At 44.5% G+C, this 19436-nt stretch overlaps 1 pseudogene across 1 annotated transcript; it reads right to left on the reverse strand.

Annotated features, from left to right (window-relative positions):
- Positions 1-89: 89 nt before the first annotated feature.
- On the reverse strand, positions 90-17668 carry LOC309634058 (toll-like receptor 12 pseudogene; annotated as a pseudogene). Its single transcript has one exon. The product of its transcript is annotated as a toll-like receptor 12 pseudogene (transcript).
- Positions 17669-19436: the final 1768 nt, after the last annotated feature.

Consider the following 19436-nt stretch of genomic DNA (forward strand, 5'->3'; position numbering starts at 1 on the left):
ACCATCTCCCACCTCCTCTCCCTCCTCCAATCAGTAACTCTTCTTGCCTGTTCACCCGATGCCCCTGTATGCCAGCTGTTGTACTGTACTTTTCAAGGTACTGTACTGTAAGATTAAAAATGTTTTCTTTATTTTTTGTGTTTGTTTTTTATGTATTACTTATGTGAAAAGCATTATAAACCTATTACAGTACAGTACTATGTAGTCAGTTGTGTTAGTTGGGTATCTAGGCTAACTTTGTTGGACTTACGAACAAATTGGACTTACAAACACGCTCTTGGGACAGAACTTGTTTGTATGTAGGGGACTTACTGTATGGGGGCATCTGGGGACTTTGCTCCTGGAGGCTGCCATCTAGCATGAGGCCTGTCTCCCAGTCTAGCACTAAGACCTGGAGACTTCCCAAGCCCTGGAAAGCAGCAGCAGACAGTGTCTCTAACCCCATTTTGACCAGATGCAGCACCTCCCCTGGGCAGCTCACCCACCAGCTCCTCAAGCAGCACTGAGCAGGGCCAGGTGTGGGACTGAAGTGCCTGCGGCTTCCGCTCCCATAGGCTGGGCAGCCCCGTGGTGCAGCAGGGCTTGGGGCTGTGCCCGTCCCCCCTTACCCTCTGATACCAGAGCCTGGAGAGCTGCCAGAGGAAAAGGTTGGAGGTGTCCTGGGAGCAGAGGGCCTGCAAGCTATCACCAAACAGGGAGAGTTGGCAAAGGGCAGGGAAGATCTTGGTGACATTCCAGGTCCCCAGCTGCAATCCCCAGCCTTTTAGAGTCAAGGTCTGCAAGACTGGAAAGACATTAGAAGCCAGCATCCCAGGCTTCCTGCCTGAGACCGCATGAAACTCCAAGCTGGTCAAGCTCATGGGCAGGGATAACACTACCCCGGAAGGGCCAGAGGGGAGCTGCAGGTTCAAGGTATGCAGACGCCCTGGAAGCCAAAGGCTGAGCTCAGCACCATACGGGTATCCAGCAGGCTTAGGGCGGTTACTGCAGGCAGCGGAGCCAACCAGCCCTTGCCCAGGTCTACCAATGGATTCTTGGCCAAGTCCAACTTCCCCAGCCTCCTTAAGCCCTGGAATGCCTGGCCCTGCAGACAAATCAGCTGGTTTCCCTGAAGTAGCAGTTCCCGCAGCTGGGGCAGCATGAGAAGGTGACTGGGGACAGCATGTGCAGCCCATTGTTGGACAGATCCAGGGCCCACAGTCTTGACACAGCCCCTGTCTTGTTCGTGCCCAGCACGGCACTTGCCGTTGGTTCCTACTCAAGTTCAGTTTCTGAAGGCTGGGCATGGCCGCCAGGAAACCTGGTGGCAGGTTAGTCATCCGGCCACTGCTCTTAAGACCCAAGCTCTTCAGGCTGTGGCAGGAAGCCAGGGCCTCCAGAGCTATGTGCCCTACAAGAGTGGATGCCAAATTCAGCTCCTGCAGCTCAAAGTGTGCAACTGCCCCAGCAGGCAGCTTGGCCATGTCAGCATTGATCACAGACAGGGTGTCCAGGCTCTGCAGCCCCAGTCCCACCACTGCAGCTGCCTTCATCTCTGTGTGGTCCAGACACAGAGTCCCCAGCTTGAGCCCCTGGAGGGCCCTGGGACTGGCCATCTTCAGCTGATTGTTGAATGACAGGTCCAAATCTCCAGAAGCCAGGCATTGCCAAAGGAGGGGCCATGCACCGGGTCTGGGAAGATGTCCGCCAGCTCCTCCACATTCTGAAGGCAACTATACTTGACACTCAGCCGCCGTAGGCTGGGAGAAAACCGGACACCCGTGTTCCCATCCAGGCAGGGGCCCAAGAAAGCAAGGCCTGGAAGGAGCTTAGGTTGCCATCAGGGGTAGGAAGAGGTAAACTGTGTAGGGGCCTGTGAAGAAGAGCTGCCGCAGCTGTCCCAAGCTGCCAAGAGCTCCTGGCAGGAGCTGGGTGAGATGCAGACTCAGCCCCAGGACCTTGAGCCCAGGGAAGTGGGAGAAAGCGTCCAGGCACAGAACGGAAGTGGAACCAGAGAGACAGAGGCCCACCTCACTCTGGGGCACAGCCTCCAGGGTCTGTGTCAGGTTGGTCACTGAGGAGCATGCCACAAGGAGGGGCAGGCTGGAGTCCAAAGGGCAGATCAGGAAGAAGAGGGAGACCAGAGGCAGCCGGGAGCCTTCAGTCACCAGGTAGTTGGAAGCTGTCCAGCTTGCGGTCACAGAAAGGACAGGAGCAGACCAGGCAACAGCAAATACCCCTCCCATCTCAGCACCAAGCCTGGTCCACAAAGAAAACAGAATCAGAACCCCCCTCTCTGCTCCCATCCCTTTTCCAGAGAGGAACCCAGACCCTATCCTCCCCCTGCACACATACATACACAATACTCATAACGCTGACAGGATACACAGACCCCCAGGAGGGTCTGGAAGCAGGGTCGGAGGGCCACAATGCTTCCAAACTGAAGAACTGCTGGGAGGGTGGGGCTAGACTCAGAGATGCTTAGAGCTGAGGGTCCAAGGGTCAGGGAAAGACAGAAGTACACTCGTGGGAGGTGAGACCTACGTCTCACTTCCCTGTTGTGAGGAAGCAAGCAGTGTTTGTGAGCACAAGGTATGGCATCAGAGGTCCGGGATCTCACTCTGCCATTGTCCTGAGCAGTGCATGTCCCCTCTCTGGGCTTCAGTTTCCTCACCTGTAAGCCAAGCATACAGATACCTACTTCATAAGACTGCTGCAATATACATACGGGTTTCTCTCCTCAACACTGTCTTTACTAATTCCTCTCCTAACTCCAACAGAAAGGTCTTGAATAAATCAGGATTTTTTTTAAAGCAGTTGTTTTGTAAGCAAAATAATACATCAAAATGATGCCTTCATGGGCATCTTGTAATGCTCCACATGGAAGATTCCAAGAAGCCCAAAATTTACCCAAGAGGACCCATAGGGCTCCATTCCTGCCCTTCCAGGCTGGAGCTAAGAAGAACAGTCTCTGAGTCCTTGACCTTGATGTGCCACTACCAGAATGGAGGCAAGACCCCAAGGGAGAGCAGAACAAGGAAAAGAAAGGAGCTTTACGATGATTTCAAACAATGCCGTAAACCATTCAATACAATTCAATACCTGATCATGACTTTTTAAAATAATAAATTCAAAGAGAAGAAAAATTCCTTGACGTATAAAAGGGTATCTACCCCAGATCTATAATAAGTATAATTATTAATGGTGAACCATCACCTGCATCACATTACAGGAATGAGACAACTATAGTTACTTCTGTTTAACATGATAATGGAGGATTTAGCCAGGAAAATAAGAAAGAAAAAGAACAGAAAATAAAATTATAAAATCATAAGTGTTTTAGAAAACAAAAGGGTCACCATTTATAAGATGCTATGATTGTCTACATAGGAAATTCAAGAATTTCTAGAAACAAACTATTAAAACTAAAGTATGTTTAGCAAAGATACTGGAAACTAGATACTTTAAAAACTTTCTAACACACCAGTGCATTAGTCAGGGTCTCAACAGGAAACAGCACCTTAAATGAGGATTTTTCTAAGAGGTTTGTATGCAAAGAGGCTAATCACAAGGTGTTAGCAGTGCTTAGGAATACTACAAGGGGTAGTGTAGGAACCCAGGGCTAACAATCATAGAAGCTATCAACACTGCTAGAACTGAAGGGATAAGGACTGGGAGAAGTTACCAGAACCTGGAAGGAGAGAGAGTCTTATAGGGTCAGCTGCCTTGAGAGAAACAATGACATTCAGTCGAGTCAAATATCAACATGAGAGGACCTCAAAGGAAGGAAGGAAGTTCTGGAACTGACAAATTCAAAATTTGTAATGAAAAGTCCATGGGATAGGATTAATAGCATATTCCACACCAAGAAGAAAATAATCAGTGAACTTGAAGACCTAGAAATAGAAACTATCCTAAGTGAAATACAAAAAGATAAAGTCAGGAGAAAAGGAACAAAACCTCAATGACCTGTAGGAAAATACCAAACAGTCTAACATATGTGTAATTGGAGTCCCAAGGGGAAAAAGGGGAGGGGGAGTGTGAAGAAATAACCAAAATTTTTCCAAATTTAATGAAAACTATAAACCCATTATGCCATGAATTTCAAGAAAACCTAAAGATAATGAACACAAAGAAAACCACAATAAGAATGTCATACTCAAAATGTTGAAAATAATTGATAAAGAGAAAATCTTATGGGTAGCTAAAGGAAGATTACATAAAGTGACCCATTACAAAAGCAGGAAAAAAGACAAGAATTGCCATTACGGTAACCCTATGTTGGTAGAGCCACCAATGACTCAAAATCCTCAAGAATGAAGATTTTGGTTACCCTACTGGATAAAACAAACAAGCAGACAAACAAACAACAACAGTTGAGGTGCTGGATTAAGCTAAATAGAACATGAAAGGGTTAATGGAGAACAGAAGTAAAATATACCGCCAGAAAAGAAAGAACTATAACTACAGATCTGTATTTTCTTCCTTGAGTGTCATGTGTGTTTTACATTAACTATTGTATTTCATCAATTCTAAGATGCTCATTTTTTTCACGTTTTCAACACCTTTGAAATAAGGCTGCATCCTAAAATTGATTACCTCACTGTTGCTGGTAACCAGGCAACATTCATGGTATAGTTATTATATGCACATATGCTTACTTGGTCATAGTAGTTCACATTATTATAACTGCATTTGAGTTATGGATATTGTTGATAATACTCAGTTTAATTGTCCTTTAAAACGCCTTCTAAAATATTACAGTACAATTCCACATTGAAATGAAAAGTTATTCTATGTTCAGAAAAAAGCATGGAAAGAAAGCAGTAGGGCAAATAATCTTTGTTGGAGAAATAATGTGGGAGGAATTCAGGGTAGAACTATAAATATGAAAAAGTCTGAGGAATACCATAATCAATATATTCTTCTTATATTTTAATTTTTTGTATGCATAAAGTTATATAAGATAAAAATCTATATCTACATTAAATAATTATAAAATAGCTCTAAATTATAAGTGATGAGAAAGTATTGTGTCAACATTTAATGGATCATTTTCCTTAATGGTACATAAAATAAGGGTTTATTTTACAACTGATTCTTAGATTCAATAAAATGCAGCAATTTATCTATTTAAAAATAATTTTTCTCTTCTCTCCATTATTAATAGTGTGTTGGTGGTGGTTAATTTTACAATTTATTGCTCAGATTATAGAATTTTTAGACAAAATAGCAGTTATCAGAGGGGTGACCATCACCCACAGACTGTAGACATGCAGTTACTGGTGAGATTTAGGTTGAATCTTTTGAAGATAATTGGAATGCATTACCGGGTTTTGTTTTGTTTTTTAATGGTTGGTTCTGTTATAGTTGGTGGAAGCTTTATTTTGAAGTGTAAGTATTAGGAAAAGGAGTTATGTCAACGGACAGGCAAAGAGGTAGATAGTAGTGGACATTTATTATTCATCTAGCATCTGAATTTCTTTCTTGTGCCTCTTTGGTAACCATGTCCACCTTGCCTTTAGTGCTACTGCTTGGAGTCTGCCACCCTAGGATCCTGGTAGCCCTATTGAAATCAGGGAGCCCATTTCAACTGCAGCGTCCTATGACAATCCTCGGCCTAAACAGAGAATAGCCATGATAGTATTGTTCAAAGATGACAGTGTTTCCCTCACTAATGTATTTCTCAACACTTTCAATAAAGAATTGTCTTCTGGACCCATTCTAGAAATTCAGTTAGTGGGTGGAGAAAACATTGAACATGGAAATGTCCTCAATATTCCAATCTCCCCCCCTCTATCCCTTCTCCAAACTCTATTTTATACCAAGGAATTTATGACACTTTAACTTTGTTTAGTAGACCACTGTTTAGTCCAAGATTCAGCCAACCAAACAAACAAATAATTGGAACTCTTCTGGCTACTCAAGCTAGCCTACTGAAATAAGGATCTCTGGTAAAGGAGCCATACAAATAAATTCAGTATAATCTAAATTTATTTTGCTCCCTCCTTGGTCTAGCAAGCACTCTCAGGGTCTATTTCCACATGTATGCTTTAGATTTTGCCAATACAAATCAACAAATTTTTACCCTTATTTGGCTCTCCTATTGGGTTTGACTTTGTAATTGCCTTCTAGGTACACTGGAATCTGACAGTAGTTATATATCTCTAGACTGTGGAAAAGATGACCTTCCATTTGTATCATGTCTGAATCTGTTTCTCAGGTCCACTCCTCTCCTTCCCCTCCTCTGTTCCATATCACAGGTAAACTGATATAAGTAAGTTATGTTTTCTGACTTCTGTGTGAGTAAGAGTTTGGAGGGCAGGAGAAAGGGAGAAGCCGGGATATTTTTCCCCCTCCTTTTCTGCTTTGGTAGAACCACCACCACCAGCTACAATACTTCCATGATTCCAACTCCAGTAGAGCAGACCTGCTATAGTTCTGGCTTCCCACTGATTGACCTGGTTGGCCCCAGTAATACACCTCTTCCCCCTGTTCCTGCCTCTGCATGAAATGTGAGATTCTTCCATCACAGTCATAAATAGTCCTTAGTTTTTAGGTGGACACTTGAGCTGGGTACTTAGTATATGAGCTTGAAGTCTATGTGCCCCTCATATTGTTCTATAGAATAGCCACTCAGCCTCTTAGAGCCTTGCTTTCAATGGGCACTTCATTTTATGTGACTGGAAGTTTTCATTTAACTGACTCTTTCACCATTGTATGTCTGATCTGTCAGAGACCCATTGTTTAAAGCTGGATTTTCACTGCCCTTGATCCCAACAGGCCTAATAACCGATCTTCAGATTCTTCTTCTTTTCCTGAGGGTCTGTCGTTTACACCCACTCCCTGTATACACCTCTGCATCAGTCAGGGTTTAATTATATGCAACAGAAACTGACTTTAGTTGATCAAAGCAGAAAAGGAGCTTATGGGAAGGATTTGAGGTAGCTCATGGACTCTTTGGGGGGTTGAGAACCAGACTTATGGCCACCCCATTACCAAAAAGGAATTCTGTTCTGTCCCTACATTTTTTTTTGAACTTTATTTTATTTATTTTTTAATAGAGCAGGTTCTTATAGTCATCCATTTTATACACATCAGTGTATACATGTCAATCCCAATCTCCCAATTCATCATACCACCACCCCCACCTGCCACTGCTTTCCCCGCTTGGTGTCCATACGTTTGTACTCTACATCTGTGTCTCAATTTCTGCCCTGCAAACCGGTTCATCTGTACCATTTTTCTAGGTTCCACATACACACATTAATATACCATATTTGTTTTCCTCTTTCTGACTTACTTCACTCTGTATGACAGTCTCTAGATTCATCCACGTCTCTACAAATGACCTAATTTCATTCCTTTTTATGGCTGAGTAATATACCATTGTATATATGTACCACATCTTCTTTATCCATTCATCTGTCGATGGGCATTTAGGTTGCTTCCATGACCTGGCTATTGTAAATAGTGTTGCAATGAACATTGGGGTGCATGTGTCTTTTTGAATTACGGTTTTCTCTGGGTATATGCCCAGTAGTGGGATTGCTGGGTCATATGGTAATTCTATTTTTAGTTTTTTAAGGAACCTCCATACTGTTCTCCATAGTAGCTGTATCAATTTACATTCTCACCAACAGTGCAGGAGGGTTCCCTTTCCTCCACACCCTCTCCAGGATTTGTTGTTTGTAGATTTTCTGATGATGCCCATTCTAACTGGTGTGAGGTGATACCTCATTGTAGTTTTGATTTGCATTTCCCTAATAATTAGTGATGTTGAGCAGCTTTTCATGTGCTTCTTGGCCATCTGTATGTCTTCTTTGGAGAAATGTCTATTTAGGTCTTCTGCCCATTTTTGGATTGGGTTTTTTGTTTTTTTAATATTGAGCTGCATGAGCTGTTTATATATTTTGGAGATTAATCCTTTGTCCATTGATTCATTTGCAAATATTTTCTCCCATTCTGAGGGTTGTCTTTTCGTCTTGTTTGTAGTTTCCTTTGCTGTGCAAAAGCTTTTCAGTTTCATTAGGTCCCATTTGTTTATTTTTGTTTTTAGTTCCATTACTCTAGGAGGTGGATCAAAAAAGATCTTGCTGTGATTTATGTCAAAGAGTGTTCTTCCTATGTTTTCCTCTAAGAGTTTTATAGTGTCCAGTCTTACATTTAGGTCTCTAATCCATTTTGAGTTTATTTTTGTGTATGGTGTTAGGGAGTGTTCTAATTTCATTCTTTTACATGTAGCTGTACAGTTTTCCCAGCACCGCCTATTGAAAAGACTGTCTTTTCACCATTGTGTATCCTTGCCTCCTTTGTCATAGATTAGTTGACCATAGGTGCGTGGGTTTATCTCTGGGCTTTCTATCCTGTTCCATTGATCTATATTTCTGTTTTTGTGCCAGTACCATATTATCTTGATTACTGTAGCTTTGTAGTATAGTCTGAAGTCAGGGAGCCTGATTCCTCCAGCTCTGTTTTTCTTTCTCAAGATTGCTTTGGCTATTTGGGGTCTTTTTTGTATCTATACAAATTGTGAAATTTTTTGTTCTAGTTCTGTGAAAAATGCCATTGGTAATTTGATAGGGTTTGCATTGAATCTGTAGATTGCTTTGGGTAGTATAGTCATTTTCACAATATTGATTCTTCAAATCCAAGAACATGGTATATCTCTCCATCTGTTGGTATCATCTTTAATTTTTTTCAAGAGTGTCTTATAGTTTTCTGCATACAAGTCTTTTGTCTCCCTAGGTAGGTTTATTCCTAGGTATTTTATTCTTTCTGTTGCAATGGTAAATGGGAGTGTTTCCTTAATTTCTCTTTGAGATTTTTCATCATTAGTGTATAGGAATGCAAGAGATTTCTGTGCATTAATTTTGTATCCTTCAACTTTACCAAATTCATTGATTAGCTCTAGTAGTTTTTTTTTGGGGGGGGGGGCAGGCTGTCCCCACCCGCACCCCCACTCTAGTAGTTTTCTGGTGGCATCTTTAGGATTTTCATAATTGTTTTGGGTTTGTTTTTATAGGCCTTTTTCTTCTCTTGTGTTTCCCACTTAGAGAAGTTCATTTAGCATTTGTTGTAGAGCTGGTTTGGTGGTGCTGAATTCTCTTAGCTTTCGCTTGTCTGTAAAGCTTTTGATTCTTAGCTTTTGCTTGTCTGTAAAGCTTTTGGTTTCTCCATCAAATCTGAATGAGATCCTTGCCAGGTAGAGTAATCTTGGTTGTAGGTTCTTCCCTTTCATCACTTTAAGTATGTCATGCCACTCCCTTCTGGCTTGTAGAGTTTCTGCTGAGAAATCAGCTGTTAACCTTATGGGAGTTCCCTTGTATGTTATTTGTCGTTTTCCCTTGCTGCTTTCAATTATTTCTTTGTCTTTAATTTTTGCCAATTTGATTACTATGTGTCTCGGCGTGTTTCTCCTTGGGTTTATCCTGTATGGGACTCTCTGCGCTTCCTGGACTTGGGTGGCTATTTCCTTTCCCATGTTAGAGAAGTTTTCGACTATAACCTCTTCAAATATTTTCTCTAGTCCTTTCTCTCTCTCTTCTCCTTCTGGGACCCCTATAATGCGAATGTTGTTGTGTTTAATGTTGTCCCAGAGGTCTCTTAGGCTGTCTTCATTTCTTTTCATTCTTTTTTCTTTAGTCTGTTCCACAGCAGTGAATTCCACCATTCTGTCTTCCAGGTCACTTATCCGTTCTTCTGCCTCAGTCATTCTGCTATGGATGCCTTCTAGTGTAGTTTTCATTTCAGTTATTGTATTGTTCATCTCTGTTTGTTTGTTCTTTAATTCTTCTAGGTGTTTGTTAAACATTTCATGCATCTTCTCGATCTTTGCCTCTATTCTTTTTCCGAGGTGCTGGATCATCTTCACTATCATTATTCTGAATTCTTTTTCTGGAAGGTTGCCTATCTCCCTTAACTTAGTTGTTTTTCTGGGGTTTTATCTTGTTCCTTCATCTGGTACATAACCCTCTGCCTTTTCATCTTGTCTATCTTTCTGTGAATGTGGTTTTTGTTCCACAGGCTGCAGGATTGTAGCTCTTCTTACTTCTGCTGTCTGCCCTCTGGTGGATGAGGCTATCTAAGAGGCTTGTGCAAGTTTCCTGATGGGAGGGACTGGTGGTGGGTGAGCTGACTGTTGCTCTGGTGGGCAGAGCTCAGTAAAACTTTAATCCACTTGCCTGCTGATGGGTGGGGCTGGGTTCCCTCTCTGTTGGTTGTTTGGCCTGAGGTGACCCAACACTGGAGCCTACCCGAGCTCTTTGGTGGGGCTAATGGCAGATTCTGGGAGGGCTCAAGCCAAGGAGTACTTCCCAGAACTTCTGCTGCCAGTGTCCTTGTCCTCACGGTAAGACACAGCCAGCCCCCGCCTCTTCAGGAGACCCTCCATCACTAGCAGGTAGGTCTGGTTCAGTCTCCTATGGGGTCACTGCTCCTTCCCCTGGGTCCCGATGTGCACACACTACTTTGTGTGTGCCCTCCGAAAATGCAGTCTCTGTTTCCCCCAGTCCTGTCAAAGTCCTGCAATCAAATCCCACTAGCCTTCAAAGTCTGATTTTCTAGGAATTCCTCCTCCCACTGCCAGACCCCCAGGGTGAGAAGCCTGACGTGGGGCTCAGAACCTTCACTCCAGTGGGTGGGTTTCAGTGGTATAAGTGTTCTCCAGTTTGTGAGTCACCCACCCAGCAGTTATGGGATTTAATTTTATTGTGATTGCACCCCTCCTACCGTCTCATTGTGGCTTCTCCTTTGTCTTTGGATGTGGGGTATCTTTTTTGGTGAGTTCCAGTGTCTTCCTGTCAATGATTGTTCAGCAGTTAGTTGTGATTCTGGTGTTCTTGCAAGAGGGAGTGAGAGCATGTCCTTCTACAGTGCCATCTTGAACCAATCTCTCAGTCCCTACTTTTTAATGTCACTTATCTTATGATTTAAAATCAGTTTTATCTGATCAGTAAATACTAGTCCATGAGTCTACACTACAGTTCAAGGGAGGTTGAGATGCAAGCCTCTGGTATTTTTTATCTTCTCTAGTGAGAAGCAGGCTCTACCTCTCTGTGGTTGGATGAACTTTCTCCCCTAAAAAGAAACATAGAAAGAGGCTTGGATACTGGACAGCCAAAAAGATGATACACATCCACTGCCCTATGTGAACATACTGAGTTCATGATACATGCCTAGAATGGAGTGCTTAAGGGAGAATGCTTCTTACCCACTCCTTCTTCCTTGTAAAGAAACCCATTAGTATAACCCTCCTGGGTCTTCCCCCCTTCACACCTCCTGGAGGAAGAAATATGACTTACATTATTGATGAGTTTGGGAGAGAACATGAGTGTGTGGAGCTCTGTGCCTTCCTCTTTCCTTTCCCTTTGGGAGTACACATTCACATCTGCTTTGTGCACCAATTTTTATAAGAACAGACGTCACATGGGGAGATGTGCATATTCCTTGCAATGTCTATAAATGGATGGATAAAACTAGTGTTCACTATTATGTCTGCAGCTCTAAGATATAGTCTCCAATAACAGTTCTACAGTAGGAAAGATGAAAGTTTATTCTTTGGCATACTTCTCAACTGGTTCATGAGTCAGGGATGAAAAGGAGGCCCCTCAACCCACTAATACTTTTTACTGTTTTGCAGCTAAATGTGACCTAGCCTCTGCCCCTGGAGGGCTCTCACTCTAGTGGGAGAGGGATACATAGCAGATCATTATAATACACCATGACCCCTGGGGCAACGTTTGACTGTGTCACTCCTTAGGACAGTCATACTCCAGAGCCTTTAGAATGCAAAACTGTAGACTGTACCCTTTAGGTGATTGTCCACCTGGCTTTTTCCTATTTAAAAGTGAGAAGAGGGCTTCCCTGGTGGCACAGTGGTTGAGAATCTGCCTGCCAATTCAGGGGACACAGGTTCAAGCCCTGGTCTGGGAAGATCCCACATGCCGCGGAGCAACTGGGCCCGTGAGCCACAACTACTGAGCCTGCGCGTCTGGAGCCTGTGCCCCGCAGCGGGAGGGGCCGCGATAGTGAGAGGCCCACGCACCGCGATGAAGAGTGGCCCCCGCTTGCCGCAACTAGAGAAAGCCCTCGCACAGAAATGAAGACCCAACACAGCCATAAATAAATAAATAAATAAATAAATTTTTTAAAATTAAATAAGTAAATAAATAAAAGTGAGAAGAGTAAAATTTGCAGTCAGGTAAAAAGGAACTATTAGAATGGGACTGCTTCAGTTTCCCTTTGTTACAGTAACCAGATTAACTTACTTTACCCTAATTCCCCAAGTGGGGGTTGGAGGGCCAGCATCTGATCAGAAGCTCTGGGATTCCTGCCCCTGTCTCTTTCCTTTCCCTAGTCATTCGAGCATCTCAGAGATTTACAGACTGAGCTGGAGAGGCCCTCTGCGTTCATTCAGTCCAACACCTCCCTTTTCAGATGGGGAAACTGAGACCCGGAAAGAAGAAGGGGATTTTCCAGGGCCAAACAGAGGGCAGATGGCAGAGCTGGGATCAGCACCCAGGGTCATGGTCGAGACAGGTCGAGATGGAGTGTTAGTGACAACAAGCAGCCTTCACTCCCGACCGTGGGAAGTGAAGTGAAGCTCTTGGAGTCCAGAAGACCCCTCCTGCCATCCTCCTGGCCCACTGTACCCTGCACACATTTAGGACAGGGATCTCAGCTTCCCTTCCCTGGGCTGGGATGTGAGGAGTTTATGGAAGGAGCCTGAAGTCAGACCTCAGTTCTCATGCTGTTGTCTGGCTAGTGCTGCCCAGAGAAGTGCTCTGGGAATAAAGAGAGCTGAGAAACCAGCTTTGTAAATAAATAAATGAAATGAAATAATGTGACATGGCGTAAAATAAAATAGATGCCTTTGCCCTCATCACGGGGCCACTTTCTGGAGGGGCTTTCTCCTTTCTCTCTCCATTCACCCATCTCTCCTGCTTCCAAGCTCAGCAGACCCTTACTCCCCATACTTTCCCTTGATCGCATCTCCACCACCTCCTTTTCCTTCCCACCCCTGCCTAGGCACTCCTGTCCTCCTGCAGGATGGACTTCTGACAAACCCAAGTGATTGCCTTCTCTGTGGGTTGTTAACTGGTCAGCAAATATAATCTTTAATCAAACAAATTTTCAGCGATTTTATCGCATAACCACATTCAGGTAACATCACTAGAATTCTAAACAAAAAGAAGAAAGACTTGACCCCCAGCTCCACCACCACCAAATCAAACGGCTTTGGCTCGCCTGAGTTTGCTTCGGTTCTTGTCCTGACATTAAACAGGTAGCTACCATTTTTTACACCTTCCTATATGCCAGGCATACTGAGAAGCACTTCAAGCAATATAAACCTGGAAGTATTTTATTTCCCAGAATCCCCTTTTTTTGCCTATCCAGAATCCCTTTTAATAAGAAGAAGAACTAACATTTATTGAGAACATACTATGTGCCAGACACTATGCTCTCTTTTCATCCTCATGACCCAGTTTGTGTGTGCTTTCCCAACCCCACCAACATTCTCCAGATGGAGAACTGTGGCCCAAGGAAGTTCAGTGGCCTGTCCAAGTCCCCCAGGATAGTTTCTTCCTCTGTCAAAGGTGAGAATGTCCTAGTTATTACTTCCCCATTTGGGTTTCCAGGGGACAGTTGGGGTTTGGCTGTGAGTTCCTTTGTTGTAATTGCCTTTGTGGCTTTGGTGTTTTCAGGTGTAATTCCCAGACAGCCTTGAGTGAAGGATGCCCTTGTTTCCTGTTATTCCAAACATCACAAGAACAGACAGTGGAGTCTAAACAAGGGTTACAGGATGAGGAGATATTTTCACTGATACACAGAACAAATGGGAATCCAGCCAGGAGCAGCTGGACAGAACTTTCGGAGAAGAGTTCCCTGTAGCACCAGCCCTTCTGGGAAAGTGAAAGAGGCCAGGCCAAGAGTGGCCTGGGCTACTCTGTTGTCTTGGTGGAGGTTCTGTTTGTGTTCAGGAACAAAAATCATCTCAGACTACCCCAGGCACAATTTGTTGGGAGGATGTAGGGGTATCTCATTGAACCCTAAATCAGCTGGGCCTGGGGAAAGCCTGAAGTCAGGAAGTATAGCCATCAGAGAACTTCCAGAAGTTTCTCTCTCATCTCTACTTCAACTTTCCTCTTCCTCCTAAACAGATATCTCTGCTTCTATGCTCTCATGGCTGACGAGGCCACCCCATCCCAAGGGAACTCCCGGCTGAACTAAACCAAAGGTCAGCTTTGGAGGTGGCAGAAGCTCCACCCTCCCTGCTCTAGTTTACCCCATCCCACCACTCCCACCACCAACCACATCTGCTCAAGGTCCCTTCCCACTACTGGTTTTGATGCTCCGCCTCCCACCCACCCCTGCCCATCCACCAGGATCCACTGAGGGAGCTCAGAGGGAGGAGGAACCACCATCTTCCTTCCTTGGGGACTTCTGAGAAATCCTGCTCCATATGTTCCCTGTCTATGTGGTGAGCCTGCAGGATGCTCTGCTTGGGGATGGATGGGTTTCTCCACCGTTCTGGAGAGCGAAGCAAATATGCTCTTGCTCGGGAGAAGCAGCAAAGTGTGCCACTGTTCCATGGCCGAAGAAGGCTTGCAGGCTGGGCTGTAAGGAGCCACTGGTCCTGGTTTCTCAGTGTCCCCTTTCCTGTTGGCTTGCAGATCTCATTATTTAGACAGTGTCCATTTTAGACAATTTGTACAAGGCCTGTTAGTCATTCATTCTATTCCCTCATTCAAGCCGCAGCTATTCTGAGCAGGGCACAGGGTACAGAGGCAAAGGAGTCAGGGTACCTGCCCTTGGGAGGCTCATGGTAGGTGGGAGTGACAAGCCCATGAAAAGAGGAGTGATCCAGACGTCCTCTTGTTTCTCCTGGTAGCAGGTCACACTTCCTTTTAATGCATAAGCAGCAATAAACTGAACCCTCAGTCTGCAAGACTTCAGGAAATCCGGTCTCTTACAGAGTTCCCTTTCCCAAGGATCTCTGGGAATTCTTACATATTCCACCAATTCATATGGTTGTCACTTATCACCTTTGTCTGCTCCACTGGACCCCCGATCTGGAGCCCCAGCCCTGGGAGACCTGCTCTCCCAGGCTCCTGTTTGTCTAACGAGGGCTTGTTCCCAGGGACTCCCAAGCTCCCTTCTCTCCTCTGTACTCTCTCCCTACATGATTTCATCCAGTCTCACGGTTTTTAAATATCATCTATTTGCCGATGAGTTTACAAATCTCTATCACCACCGCTGACTTCTCTCCCCAGCTCCAGACTCTTGTATCCAATTGCCTATTTGTCATCTTCATTTGGAGGTCAAACAAGCAATTGAAACAACTTAGCCAAAGCAAACTCTTGATTTCCTGCCCTGCTCTGCCTGCCCCAAAACCAGCTCCCCTCCAAGTATCTCCATTTCAGGCGATGTTTCAGTACACAACAGGACACCATCCACTTAGTTGCTCAATCTACAAACCTGAAAGTCATTCCTGATTCTTCTCTTTGCTCCCCCACTGCCCCCCACAGCTAGCCCTGTGGAAGCCACATCAGAACCCATCCTGAATCTGCCTGTTTCTCTCCATCTCCATCGCTAGGCTCCTAGATCACATGGCCATTGTCTCCCACCTAGATGATGGCAATGGCATCCTGACTTGCCTCTCTGCTTTCACTCCTGCCCCCTGCAATCTATCTTCCACACAGAATCCAGAGTGAGCTTTTAAAAATACAAACCCATCACATCACTCTCCTGCTTAAGCCCTTCCATGGCTTCCCATCACATTTAGAATAAAAATTTAATGTCTTACTCTGACCTACAATGTCCTCCCTGAGCTGGCCTTGTCTGCCTCACCGCCATCCTCAGGTATCACACACACAACTGTCTTTCTTCCTCTTTCTCTCTCTCCCTCTTCCAGCCACACTTGGCCTTCTCTCTGTTCATCAGAAGGGCCAGGCCCACCTCCACCCAAGGGCTTTTGCAATAACTGTTCCCTTTGCCTAGTAAGCTCTACCTGACCTTGGAAGGTGTGTGTGTGTGTGTGTGTGTGTGTGTGTGTATTTTTACTAATCATAAGTTAATGCTACAATACTAATCACTTTGCATATGAGTCACCACCGTAGGAACTTTTTGCCTGAGACAAAACAATTTTCCTAGGCCACCTAGAAGCTCTGTTCTCCCATCCTATTTTCTTAGCAGATAATATGCCTTGCAACCTAAAACAAAAAGAAACACTTCGAAGTCTTTCCAACAATGGGTGGAGAAAAAGACCATAACTTGGTAAGAAGAAGAACAAAAAGGACGTGGAAGAGGAGGAGAAAACAAAATAGCATTGAAGACCAAATTATTAAGTGAGATTAAACAAGATCATGTTGAAACAATAAAAGCTACATTACTAGAGCAAAGAAACACACCAAACATGGCTTTTACAAAGATAAAGAGAAGTTGCCAGAAGCACAATGGTAGTTTTCATTTATTCATCCAACAAGTGATAGCCTACTCTGTGCTAAACTGTTAGGGAATAAGTGTTAGGGAATAAGAATAATCATTCTAAGTGTTAGGGAATAAGCAGTGAACAAAACATAAAACCCCTGAGCTGTGGAGAGAAAAGACACTTTTTAAAGTAAATATATAGTATGTATTATAATAATGAGTTCTAGGGAGAAAAATAAAGCAATAAAGGAGATTAGAGAGAAGCAGGGGTGGGGAGGAAGCTGTAATTTTAAATAGGGACCAGGAAGACCTCTCCAAGGAGGTGACATTTGAGCACATTTGCACATGCAGCTCCCTGGAGAAGGGCACTCTAGGCAGAGGGAAGAGCAAGTGCAAAGGCCCTGGAGTGGGAGCTTGCCTGGCCTGTTAGAAGAAAAGCAGGAAGCCAAGGAGACTGAGGGGGGAAAGCCAGGAGAGTTTGTAGAAGATGAGGTCAGAGAGGTCGTTGTAAGGACTTTGGCTACTCTGAGTGAGATGCAGGGTCATTACAGGGTTTTCATAAGAAGAGTGACATAATCTGACTTATACTATTAAAGAATCATTGAGGCTGCTATGTTGAGACCAGAATGGCTAGGGCTCTCAGTGGGTGAGACCAGAGCATAAAAACAAGCAAGGAGTTATTGCAGTAACTCAGGTGAGAGGTCATGTTGGCTTGGACCACCATAGGGAAAAACATGGGTAGATTCTGGATGTATTTTGAAGACAGAACTTAAAATATTAACTGATGGGTTTCATGTGGGATGTGGGAGAAAGAGAAATCAAGGATGATGCCAAGACTGTGGGAGAATGGGTTTAAGAAAATTAGGAATTTGACTTTGGAAATGTTAAGTTTAAAATGATTATTATAGGGGCAGAGTCAAGATGGTGGTGTGGGAAGACGCGAAGTTCACATCTTCCCACAACTAGGGCACCCATGGGACGCTGGTGGGGGACTTCAACGCCCAAGGTGACGGGAGGAACTCCCAAGTGAACTGGTAGGACGTGGGGGGACTGAGGGGGAGGAGAAGTAGAGGCTAGACAGGACTGGCGCCTCTGAGGGGCAGCTGAGAGGTAGCAGGTGTTCCCACACCTGGATGGACCCTTGGGGGCTCAGATTAGGGAGGAGCACGCCCAGCGTATCCCCTACCCAATCAGCAGAGAAGTCTGCCCAGCTCTTGGACCAGGTCCTATGCCTTCAGAGGCCCCCTCTGGGCCGCGTGGGTCCTGGGGCCATAGGAGGGAGGCGGGGTGGGGGAGAATAGGAGGGGCCCTCCAGGACCAGAGGAGCAGGCAGGAGAGGAGCGAAGGGCATTGGCCCTGCCTACTCGAGCCCAGGAAACCTACTGAGCTCCCAGGTGGGGTCCCCTGCCCTCTGAGACCAGAGGTGGGAGGCATGCCTGGGCCCCTTCTGTTCCATTGAACCTAAGCCCCACCCTCCACACCCCCCAGGGCCTTTTCTAGCCCTGTGGGTCCTAAACATAGGCCCCACCCACCACCCAACCCCCACTCCTGCTTAGGCCCTGCCCTCCATAGCCAAGGCCTTTTCCAACTTTTTTTTTTTCTCCTCCTCTTTTTTACTATTGTGGTTCTGTTTTACCTTCTGGCTGTTGTTTCATCTATATTTTTATTTTTATATTCTTTCTAACATATCTGTTAGTTTCCCAGTCTAATTTTATTTTTTACTTTGCTATTGTTCTCCCCTTTTTTCTTTCTGCTGCTCCACACAGCTTGCAAGATCTTGGTTCATGAGCTGGGGGTTGGGCCAAAGCTCCTGCAGTGGGAGCTCCGAGTCTGAACCACTGGACTAACAGAGAACCTCAGACCCCAGGGAATATTCGTCGGAATGAGGTCTCCCAGAGGTCCTCATCCCAGCACCAAGACCCAACTCTACCCAACAGCCTACAAACTCCAGTGTTGGAAGCCTCAGGCCAAACAACCAGTAAGACAGGAACACAATCCCACTCATAAAAAAAAAAAAAAAAGAGAGACAGCAAAAGAATATGTCACAGATGAAGGAGCAAGGTAAAAACCTACAAGACCAAATAAATGAAGAGGAAATAGGCAATCTACCTGAAAAAGAATTCATAATAATGATAGTAAAGATGATCCAGAATCTCGGAAATAGATTGTAGGTGCGGATTGAGAAAATACAAGAAATGTTTAGCAAAGATCTAGAAGAACTAAAGAACAAACAAACAGAGATGAACAACACAATAACTAAATGAAAAATACACTAGAAGGAATCAAAAACAGAATAACTGAGGCAGAAGAACGAATAAGTGAGCTGGAAGACAGAATGGTGGGAATAACTGCTGAGGAGCAGAATAAAGAAAAAAGAATGAAAAGAATTGAAGACGATCTCAGAGACCTCTGGGACAACACTGAATGCACCAACATTCTAATTATAGGGGTCCCAGAAGAAGAAGAGAAAAAGAAAGGGTCTGAGAAAATATTTGAAGAGATTATAGTGGAAAACTTCCCTAACATGGGAAAGGAAATAGTACCCAAGTCCAGGAAGCACAGAGAATCCCATCCAGGATAAACACCAGGAGAAACACACCAAGATACGTATTAATCAAACTAACCAAAATTAAATTCAAAGAAAAAACTTTAAAAGAAGCAAGGGAAAAACAAAAAATAACATACAAAGGAAACCTCATAAGGTTATCAGCTGACTTTTCAGCAGAAACTCTGCAGGCCATAAGGGAGTGGCAGGATATACTTAAAGTGATGAAAGAGAAAAACCTACAACCAAGATTACTCTACCCAGCAAGGATCTCATTCAGATTTGACGGAGAAATCGAAAGCTTTTCAGGGGTTTCCCTGGTGGCGCAGTGGTTGAGAATCTGCCTACCAATGCAGGGGACACGGGTTCGAGCCCTGGTCTGGGAAGATCCCACATGCCGTGGAGCAACTAGGCCTGTGAGCCACAACTACTGAGCCTGCACTTCTGGAGCTTGTGCTCCGCAACAAGGGAGGCCACAACA

This window comes from Balaenoptera borealis (assembly GCF_965194805.1).
Source record: "Balaenoptera borealis genome assembly, chromosome: 1".
Lineage (NCBI taxonomy): Eukaryota > Metazoa > Chordata > Mammalia > Artiodactyla > Balaenopteridae > Balaenoptera > Balaenoptera borealis.